We start from the raw sequence: 9539 nt of genomic DNA, 5'->3' as shown, positions 1-9539 counted from the left end.
AGGCAGTGGATGATGGCCCAAGTACTTGCATCTCTGTCACCCATGTGGGAGACCCAGATGGAATTCTTGGCTCCTGCATTCAGCCTGGCTCTGCCCTGGCTGTTGCACACATTAGGGAACTGAACAGGGGATGGGAGATCTACTTCTCTATGGGAGATCTATTTCTCTATCACTCTGCCTTTCAAATAAACTCATTCAATTATCCACTTGAAATATGTGCTATTAATCATAAATTAACTCCACCTCAATAAAGCTATATATATCCCCAACTCCAAATATTAATGTGATATTAAAAATTTTCTATTAACCCAATTCTGCATTCCTAGAATAACTTTCATTTGATCATTATTTATTGCTTTCTTAATGTGGAACTGGATTCTGTTTGCTAATATTTTATTATTTTTGCATTCCAGATCTTTTTAAATTTCTATTTTCTTCAGTTTTATATCCAATATTAGAAGATTTTATTATATGAATTCCACATGGTCCTATGGTCTGTTGCATTTGCTAGCTTGTAATCCGTTTCTTTTTCTGTGTTTGGTAATTTTGCACATTCAGTTTGTATTTGCTTTAATCTAGCATGTAAGAACCCCAAAGGGCTCAAGCAGGAGATGCAATCTCCAGGATTTTATTTATTCATGCCATACACCATCATGTTCTACCAACCTAGGACTACTTTATTTTCTCAGAGGAGACAAATAGCCATTTTTATTGTTGTTTCTCACCCAGTGCTTCAGCCCAAATAGATATCCCCCTACTGCACCTTTTTTTAAAAAAATTTGAAATAGAGAACGAATCTTGCACCTGCTGATTTAGTCCCCAATGGCTGCAATAGCCAGAGCTGGACCAGTCCAAAGCCAGGAGCTTCAATCCAGTTTTCCCACATGGGTGCAGGGGACCAAGCACTTGGGAATCCTCCACTGCTTTCCCAGGTCATTAGAAGGGAGCTGTATCAGAAGTGGAGTGTTATGAAGTTCCAGCATCTACATGGGATGCTGGCATTACAGGTGACAGCTATGCCTGCTATGCCACAATGCTGGCCCCTCCAGCTGCCCTTGATCAGTTCTTTATTTTTTTTTATACATTACTGAGATCCAAGCCCTTCAATGGGTCCTGACCTTGTACTTGCATCCCACATGGTTTCCTTGTCCTGCATAGGCATGGGGTATTCCCCTCTGCGTCACCTTAACCAAGATCAACCCCAGGCTCCAGACTCCAGGTATCCATGCTTGCTCCAGGGCAGGCAGGCTTCTCTGTTCACTCCCAGCCCGTTCTCAGCTCAGTTCTTTAAATCTTGGCTATTGGGAATTTCTTAGTTACTTTGCAAAAACTGTAAAAGACTTATTTGAAAGAGTTAAACAGAGAGAGAGGTCTTCCATCTGCTGGTTCACTCCCCAATTGGCCACAATGGCCAGAGCTATGCTGATCCAAAGCCAGGAGCCAGGAGCTTCTTCCAGGTCTCCCACATGGGTACAGAGGCCCAAAGCCTTGGGCCATCTTCTATCGCTTTCCCAGGCCATAGCAGAGAGCTGGATTGGAAGTGGAGCAGCCGGGTCTTGAACCAGTGCCCATATGGAATGCTGGCACTGCAAGTGGTGGCTTTACCTGTTTCACAGAACCAGCCCCAAATTCAGTCATTTTTAAAAGATGTTTATTCACTTGAAAGGCAGAGTAAAGAGAAAGAACTTTCATCTGCTGGCCCACTCGCCAAATGGCTGCAACATTAGGGGCTAGACTAGAATGAAGCCAGGAACTCCATTCCAGGTCTCCCACATGGGGGGCAGGGACCCAAACACTTGGGCCATCTTCTGCTGCCTTTCCAGGCACATTAACAGGAGCTGGATCAGAAGCAGAACAGCTGGCATGCCAACGTGGGATGCTGGCATTGAAGGTGGCAGCTTAATTTGCTGCACCACAAAGGCAGCCCCTCAGCCACTTTAGTCTTCTGTTGTTCAGGATCTGTGTGTACTTTGGCAGCTTCTCTTCAGAATTCGTGATCCACAGTGCTGGGGAAAGCAGATCCTCACCAGCTCTTATGGAGATCTTTCTCTTCACTAAATTGGAGCCCCAAGTAAACACATAATCAGGTCAGAAAGCCATCAGTAGACAAGTCGAAAAGTCACTCATACTTCTTGGGTTATGCCGTCAGGATTTTTAAGACCCTAAGGACATTTAGAAATTTGTACATACTCTTTCCAGGTATTTTTTGACTGTTGGTTGTGGCCAATGTGCCTGACAGGCAAAATATCAAAGGATAACGACAATCCAACCTATTACCCAGAACAAGAGACATGGATCTCTCAGCTATGTAACTCCCTCCAGTAGGCTCCAAAAGAAGACATTGTTCAGAGAGACATCAGTTGTTCAGATTTACATGCTTTATTAACTACAGGTTATCATTATCATTACTAGTGGCTGCAGCTCACCCCCACCACACCCCCCCCCCATCCCTGAAACAATGAACTTGATCTCAGAAACCACTGCAGTCCAGTTGGCGTTGTCCTAGCCACACATAACCTTCATGGTACACCAGCACTACTTTGATGAATCTCCCTATGAGGCTGAACCTGATACATCAAGCCAGACTAAACAGTTCTCCCTACCTGCCACAGTGGGTGCAGATCACGTATGAGAAAGCGCCTAACTGGTCCAGATGGCAGTCAAAGTTGGCAATCTTCACCAGAGGTAGAAAATCTAAGCCAAAATGATGGCCAAGACCAGCCCTGGTGCTTGGGATACTGTTATCAACCAAGCACCGCTGTCAGTAGCCGCACCTGTTCTTAATTACTACATAAGCACTTTTGAAAGACCTATTCCTAATTCCTCTTCCCTGTGTTTCCAGGCTAATCTAGCCAGACAGGACATCTTCCTACCTGGGAAGGGCAACAAGCAGAGCATGCATGGTTCTCAGTGAGTGACTGTCTCTGGACCATGCCACTGTCAGCCCTCTCTGGCTGTTTCGTACCTGTCCCCACTTTCACTTCTCTAACGGCTGTCAAATGGTGTGTGGGAGTTAGGATGTTTAACAAGGACCTGGCTCCACTTTAAAATGAGTACGAATACAGGTGAGAGGCCTGGCATGTGACAACATAGGGTCCTGGGTTCTGGCTGACTGCATGTTGTGGCTCCCCTTGGTTGCCTGGTACCACGTGTACCTCTCTTGGCACTGATATGCTTGGCCCTGCTCTCCATTTGCCTGCCAGCCCTCATCTAACGTGGCTGCAGGTCCTTGCTTCAGCTGCTGCATCGTTGAGGCCAATCTTATGCATGTAACCTCATCCTACTACCACAGCAGATCACAGCTGTGGTTGCTGAAGGGTCTGGCTTGTGACCAAAAGCTTGAATGTAATTTTTGTAGGCGCAACCACAGTCAAGTATGCATGTTTTTCTTGGCAAGCGTTGCAGAAGGCTGCCTTCCCCATGGCAGACCTGGTGCACTGCCGACTTTTTTGGGAGGCTGTATTCAGGAACATAGGCTCCTCTGGCAGCCAGGCTCTTAGGGATGTTTGCATTTCTAGCCCTGGAAGCATTTGGCTAAGATCTTCCTCAAGTCCTTTGACCAACGCCCCCTTCTGGCCAGTGGCGGAAGCTTGAACCCCAGTAGTTTCCTACCCCCAGCTTCGTCCTCACGGGAAGTCCATGAGACTTGAGTAGCTTCTTGCCAAAGGCTCCCTCAACAATGAAAGGATTCATGTGACCCGGGAGCAGCACACTGTTCGTGGGGGAAGTGGACCGGGGGCAATCAGACCTTGAGCCTCCTTCCAGGACTGTAGCAGGTGGGGAAAGGACCCGTGGTTCCTTCCATGTGGCCCTTCCGCTTCCATGCTCTGCTCGGACACTTCTAGCTCTCCAGGTTAGCTGAGCTCCTGACACCCAGGAGACCCTGAACCCAACTCACTGATTTTCACAAAGTGTGTGAAGAAAGAACCTGCCATTTTCATCTGACTTTGAGCTATATGAAGATGTTTCACATTTCACATCTGTTATCCCACTTCTTGCTAAATATAATCACAGCTGACATTTACAGAAAACTCACGTTGTGCTGGGCACCATATTAAGTTCTTAACATACAATATTTGAGTAAATTGCCCCAAAACAGGTCCTTGCCTTCCCTCTGCTTTATAGGTGAGATGGAAACCCGACATAAACGAATTGCCCTAAATTACATCAACAGGGCATGAGGATTCAAACTGTTGCTTCTACCACTACAAGAAAATTGAGCCCAGAGCAATGAGAATATTCACATAAGGCCACACAACTGCAGGCCAAACCAAAACTCAGGCTTCTAAATCCCTATCCAGCATACGGGGACAATCACAAGGATATGTGAACAAACCAGTGTCAGCTGCAACAGGACAAACGGAATTGCCCAGAGGTTTGGTGGCAGGAAACCTACTCAGGAGCCCAAGTCTTGGGTATCTGTGTGTGTGTGTGTGTGTGTGTGTGTGTGTTACTCTCTCCTGGGACAGTGACGAGGGTGATGCAGAATCCTTACATTCTGATAATCCGATCATGCCTTCTCCTCTTTCAAATGCAACAGATAAAATTGACAGCAGCACGATAGCCCAGACAGTGGGGAGCAGGAACACACCACAGCAATCCAGTGGTGATTGTTCCAAGGAAATTGTTTCTGGGAGAAGATGCTCCGCAGAAATAGATGGTGTTATTGTAGTGGAATAGGAGGACTTTAGGGAGCTGCATTTTTTGAGAGGTTCATAAGTTCAGATTTAATAAGTTAGAGTCCAGTCATTCGGGGGATCCCTAAGTTAAATCTGCATATGAATGGCATAACAAAGAGCTGTATATTGGCATGATGTTATTAGAAAAGAGAATGTTTAGCTATTGGACAGACGTCACACTCCTAGATTCCTGAGCACTTAAAAGGCAGTCTGTGGTACAGATCAGATAGGGCTGTGGTGGGGGGCAGTCCAGTCCTCACTGCCAGGGGCTCCCTGGAAGCTTGCAGAGAACGCAGCCTTGGGGTTTCTCTCAGACTGGGTTCCTTGGACCAGCTGTGGCCCCAGGCGTCTCAGTCTTAAAGCCCTACCAGGGGGATCTCTGCTGATGTGCTAAGTACATACCCATGCATCTTGTCTGCTAAGACAGGGTCCCTAAGGACGCCCAGCCTCACAGTCCTTGGAATGCCGAGTGCTGTCAGAAGTGCTTGTGGCCGGCGCTGTGGCTCACTAGGCTAATCCTCCGCCTTGCGGCGCCGGCACACCCGGTTCTAGTCCCGGTCAGGGTGCCAGATTCTGTCCCGGTTGCCCCTCTTCCAGGTCAGCTCTCTGCTGTGGCCAGGGAGTGCAGTGGAGGATGACCCAAGTGCTTGGGCCCTGCACCCACATGGGAGACCAGGAGAAGCACCTGGCTCCTGGCTTTGGATCAGTGCGGTGCGCCGGTCGCACCGCGCCGGCCGGGGCGGCCATTGGAGGGTGAACCAACGGCAAAGGAAGACCTTTCTCTCTCTCTCTCACTGTCCAATCTACCTGTCAAAAATAAATAAATAAATAAAAGAAGTGCTTGTGTGTGCTTGCTGATGTATCACCATGGTAGTTACAGCGGATTAGCCACATGTGATTTGCAACTTGCTTTCCCCCATTCCCCACAGACCTTATCACTAGGACAGGGCTCCTGAAGACTTGGCCTCACTCCAGGCTCTCAAAAAAGTCCTTAGTGAACAGCATTTAAGAAACAAATGGCTTTTCAACTGTACCTCACGTCTAGACGTCCTGGAAACGGTCCCCGTGCGAAGCTTCTGCCTCAACCCCAGCTCCAGTGGCAGGATGGCAGGATCCTTGTGCCCTAGTCCGGGCACAGAGTGCTTTCCTGGTTCCTTTCAGACTTCGTCAATAATCTTCCCGCATTCTGGAATCACAAGGGCTGAAACTCCACCAATAAACTAGCAACAGGCCTTTTAAGCTTCCTGGCTTGACCTCTGACCTCTGTGTGCTGCACAAGGCGCCCATGGCCCACCTGTCTGCACTGATTACCTCTCCACTCTAAGAATCACCTGCTCCCCAGCAGGTGAATCTCCTCTACGGTCTTCCCCCAATGCTGTTCAAGTTCTGATGGAAGCTGCCCGTCTTGTATCAGGGACATTCCCAAACGTACACTCTTTCCTGAAACTCTCTCTGGCATACTTAAGATGTATTATCTCTCTTTGGTGGTAATCACACAGAAGTCACTTATAGAAAAAAAGATCTCTGAGCTAATTTAAAAAATAAAATGAGCTACTAAAATCAAAATCCTCACAGCGTTAAGAGAATTTTAATTTTCTGAATTTATTTTCAGGACAGCCCTTTGTATTTTATTCAAATTCATGAATAATGGATGACATTTCCTTTAAGATGTCTCATTATATTTGCAGCATACAAATAGAAAGCTTCTGAAAATGGCCTCCTGTCAAATTCATATGATTGCTATTTGTCTGTTGCTAATGTAATTGACTAAACACTCGATTGGACTGATTATGCTTTGCCTTGTAAACCACTTACTTTATAGGCAGAAGCAGCTGTGTTTATGCTTCTGTGGTTTTCGGGTTTCATTATGGAGTTTTCAGCATGTGATTCGAGAGTGATAAGCATGCGAAATCCCTTGGACCAGCTGGGGAGGTCTTTCCTGAGACAGGCAATGTTCCACCAGCGCTTGCGAATTCCCTGGAGTGGGATTCAGGGACCCACACATGAAGCCACTGCAGCCCTGATCACCGTGAGCACGAACCAGAAGGAAACACCAACTCTTTAGGAAACAACTGAGCAACAAAGATTGGAATTTAACCAAGAGTATGGAGCTTCCTCTCCTGCGCCTCCTTCAAACTGAGAAATACGAGGAATTTTGTCTGCTAACTTAGGAGTGTGATACAAATATTCAGAGATGGTGGAGTAAAGAGAGGTGGCCAAGCAGAGGGGAAAGGGAGAAGAGCTGACACAGAAAACAGACCCCAAGAGGATAAAGAGGAGCTCCCTGTAGAGAAACAACAGGGAGAAGAGAAAAGGGAAGAAGATTGGGGACAGACCGAGGCAGAGGAGAGAGTATGGCTAAGAGGCCCAAGAGCCAGCCCAGAGATGTTTGCTACCAAAGCCTCTACAACCCCGTATTAAACAAATGCCCATGCGCCCTTCCACTCATCCTGTAACAACCACTGTCCCCCTGCCTACTCCTCCGCCTTTGAGGAGGTCCATGGCTATACGGTTACAGTGAAGCGAGATGAGTAAATTCCGGAGATCTGCAGAATAATATGGTGCCTAAAGGCAACAGTAAAGTGCTGTGTGCTTAAAATTTTGCAAGGGGGCGGATCTCATGCTGAGTTCCCTTGCCACAAAACAACAATCAAACACAAAGGGGCACAAAGAAAATTCATGGATCTACCTATTATTGGGGTTGTGGTGATGGTAACATGAGTCTACATGTAGGTCCAAACTCACAAAACTGTACAAATTAGGAGCAGTTTTATTGGCACACCACTGATACCTCAATAAACTAGAGAAATTAGATGTTATAATTTTTTTTCAAAAAAAAAAAAAAAACCACCTTATTGTGGCAAGCATTGTGGTGTAGAGTGTTAAGACATCACTAGGGATGCCAGAATCCCATATCGGAAATGCCGGTTCAAGTTCTGGCTACTGTGCTTCAGATACAGCTTGTTGCTTGTTAATCATTATTTTAAATCCCAGTCTAATAATTCCAACATCTCTGCCATATCTGAGTCCTAGTGGCATGCCTGGTGTCTCTTCAGACGTGTTTACTGCCTTTTAGCATGCTTTGGCATTTTTTGTTGGAAGGCAAATAAGCTGTATTGGGATCAAATGAACTGAAATAAACAGATCTTCGATATGAGGTTATATATTAACCCAGCTAAAAATTAAGTTGCGTTTGTTGATTGTAGTAGCTGCAGGTGTCAGAAACTAAAATTTCTCCGATATCTTTGGTTTCATTTCCCCCCTGCTCCATTGTCTTTATCTAGAGACTCCTCCCCACCCCAACACAAGAAATTCTATTGATGGCTCTAGTTTATTCCCTCTCAAAAGACCAAACGAAGATTTTATTGTCTCCATAACAAAACAGAAGATGAAGATTAGAACTGGATCGCTTGCCCCTTTCTCCTCTATCTTCCCAGTTTGAAATGTTTGCATCTCTTGATAGCCAACCTTCTCCTCCATCTGCCATTGGGCTCCCACACTCAAGCCTCAGCACACTCTTCTTTGTAGTTTTCGTCTTTTTCCGGAAAATCGGTTTAGTCTCTCCACCGTAGCCCCTCTGCTTCCTACCATAATGCCGCTTTCCCTGGACACAGAGGGTGTCTGAGCCCTTCTTATACTGTGTCCCTCTGTGCGGCTGGTGCGCACCACACTTCTTACAGAAGACCCAGCGGGTTTTCAGAACGTTTGCCATGTTTGCAGAGCGAGATCGGCGTGGAAGGAAGAGACTCCGTAAAAAGAGTCTGAGGCTTGTAGGTTTGTTATGCTACATTCCCCAAAGATTATATAGGAACCGTGTTCTTGTGGAGAGAAGGGTAGTGGTCCATATTCCTGAGCCTCTGGGCACAAGTGCTCTTAGCCGCCTCCTGCTCCCCACCTTAGGTGAGACTGGAAAGTGAGAGGGCATTGGGTTGAGTATTTCCCTTCCTCCACCTCAAGGAGTTGAGATTGAGCATTTCCTTCTCCTATATTCATTAGACTCTAGTTAACCCCAGTGGTGAGGCTTCAGTAAATTATTTTCCTTGCGGACAAGCCTTTCTTTATGAGAACAGAATTCCCTGAACATGTTGTATCATTACTTTACCCCTTCCCCTGCTGGAAGCAAGGGGAGATTTTTCTCCAGTCTTCACCCTGAGAACCTGGTGGCACCACTCCAAAAGTTCATGGAAAATAGGATTAAAAAAGTTTATTTTGGTGTCAAAAAAATCTTGAAATTCACGCTTAGTGTTTTTATAATGCACATTTTCCAAAACCTTTATGAAGTTCCTTCATTAGGTGGGAGTTCTGCTAAGACCGGGTCCCTAGGAATTTGAATGTTTCAAGATAGTCCACGCTCAATCTCCAGCAATTGCTCAACTCCCATTTGTGTTCCTACCAGGACCCAGTAGCAGGTTTGTCTGGCAGTAAATGCAGAGTCTCTGTATTTTCCTGTCTTTCTGGTCTTCTGGATGGCAATTTTCTCTGTGACCTCAATTTTCTGATGAATCAAAGAGGAGTTGTTAATTTTCAAGTTGTTAATCTTTTTCCCTGTAATAAAGGCAGGAATATTGACTTCTAAGCTGTTGGAATGTCAGACATGAAAGTAGAAGTCACTCTTAATTCATTTGTTTTTTTTTTCTACTTTCCATATTTTTAGCATTATTTACTTTTTAGTATTATTTTTACTAACAACAGTTTTCATAAGACATTTTGAGAAGAAAAAAATTATCCACTCTAAAAAAATTATGCTGCATTGTATTTCACTCCCTCACATAAATTTGATTTTCTATCTACTATATTTTCTTTTACCCTAAACAACATTCTTCAGCATATTTTATATTGCAGCAGATTTGGTATGCATTC

The 9539-nt window shown here is 45.5% G+C and overlaps 1 long non-coding RNA gene and 1 pseudogene across 1 annotated transcript; both read right to left on the bottom strand.

Annotated features, from left to right (window-relative positions):
- Positions 1–1373: 1373 nt before the first annotated feature.
- On the bottom strand, positions 1374–6257 carry LOC149127550 (uncharacterized). Its single transcript, XR_016231000.1, has 2 exons — positions 5714–6257; positions 1374–2232 (listed from the first exon to the last, which is right to left on the bottom strand). It is a non-coding gene; the product is annotated as an uncharacterized LOC149127550 (long non-coding RNA).
- A 1817-nt stretch (positions 6258–8074) lies between these two features.
- Positions 8075–8391, bottom strand: LOC100358777 (large ribosomal subunit protein eL42-like; annotated as a pseudogene).
- Between the last annotated feature and the right edge of the window lie 1148 nt (positions 8392–9539).

The sequence above is a fragment of the Oryctolagus cuniculus genome, chromosome 3, assembly GCF_051225735.1.
Source record: "Oryctolagus cuniculus isolate XC-2025 breed Fujian yellow rabbit chromosome 3, ASM5122573v1, whole genome shotgun sequence".
NCBI lineage: Eukaryota > Metazoa > Chordata > Mammalia > Lagomorpha > Leporidae > Oryctolagus > Oryctolagus cuniculus.
Note: the sequence above shows the minus strand (reverse complement) of the source record. Positions and strands in the feature narration are given on the sequence as shown.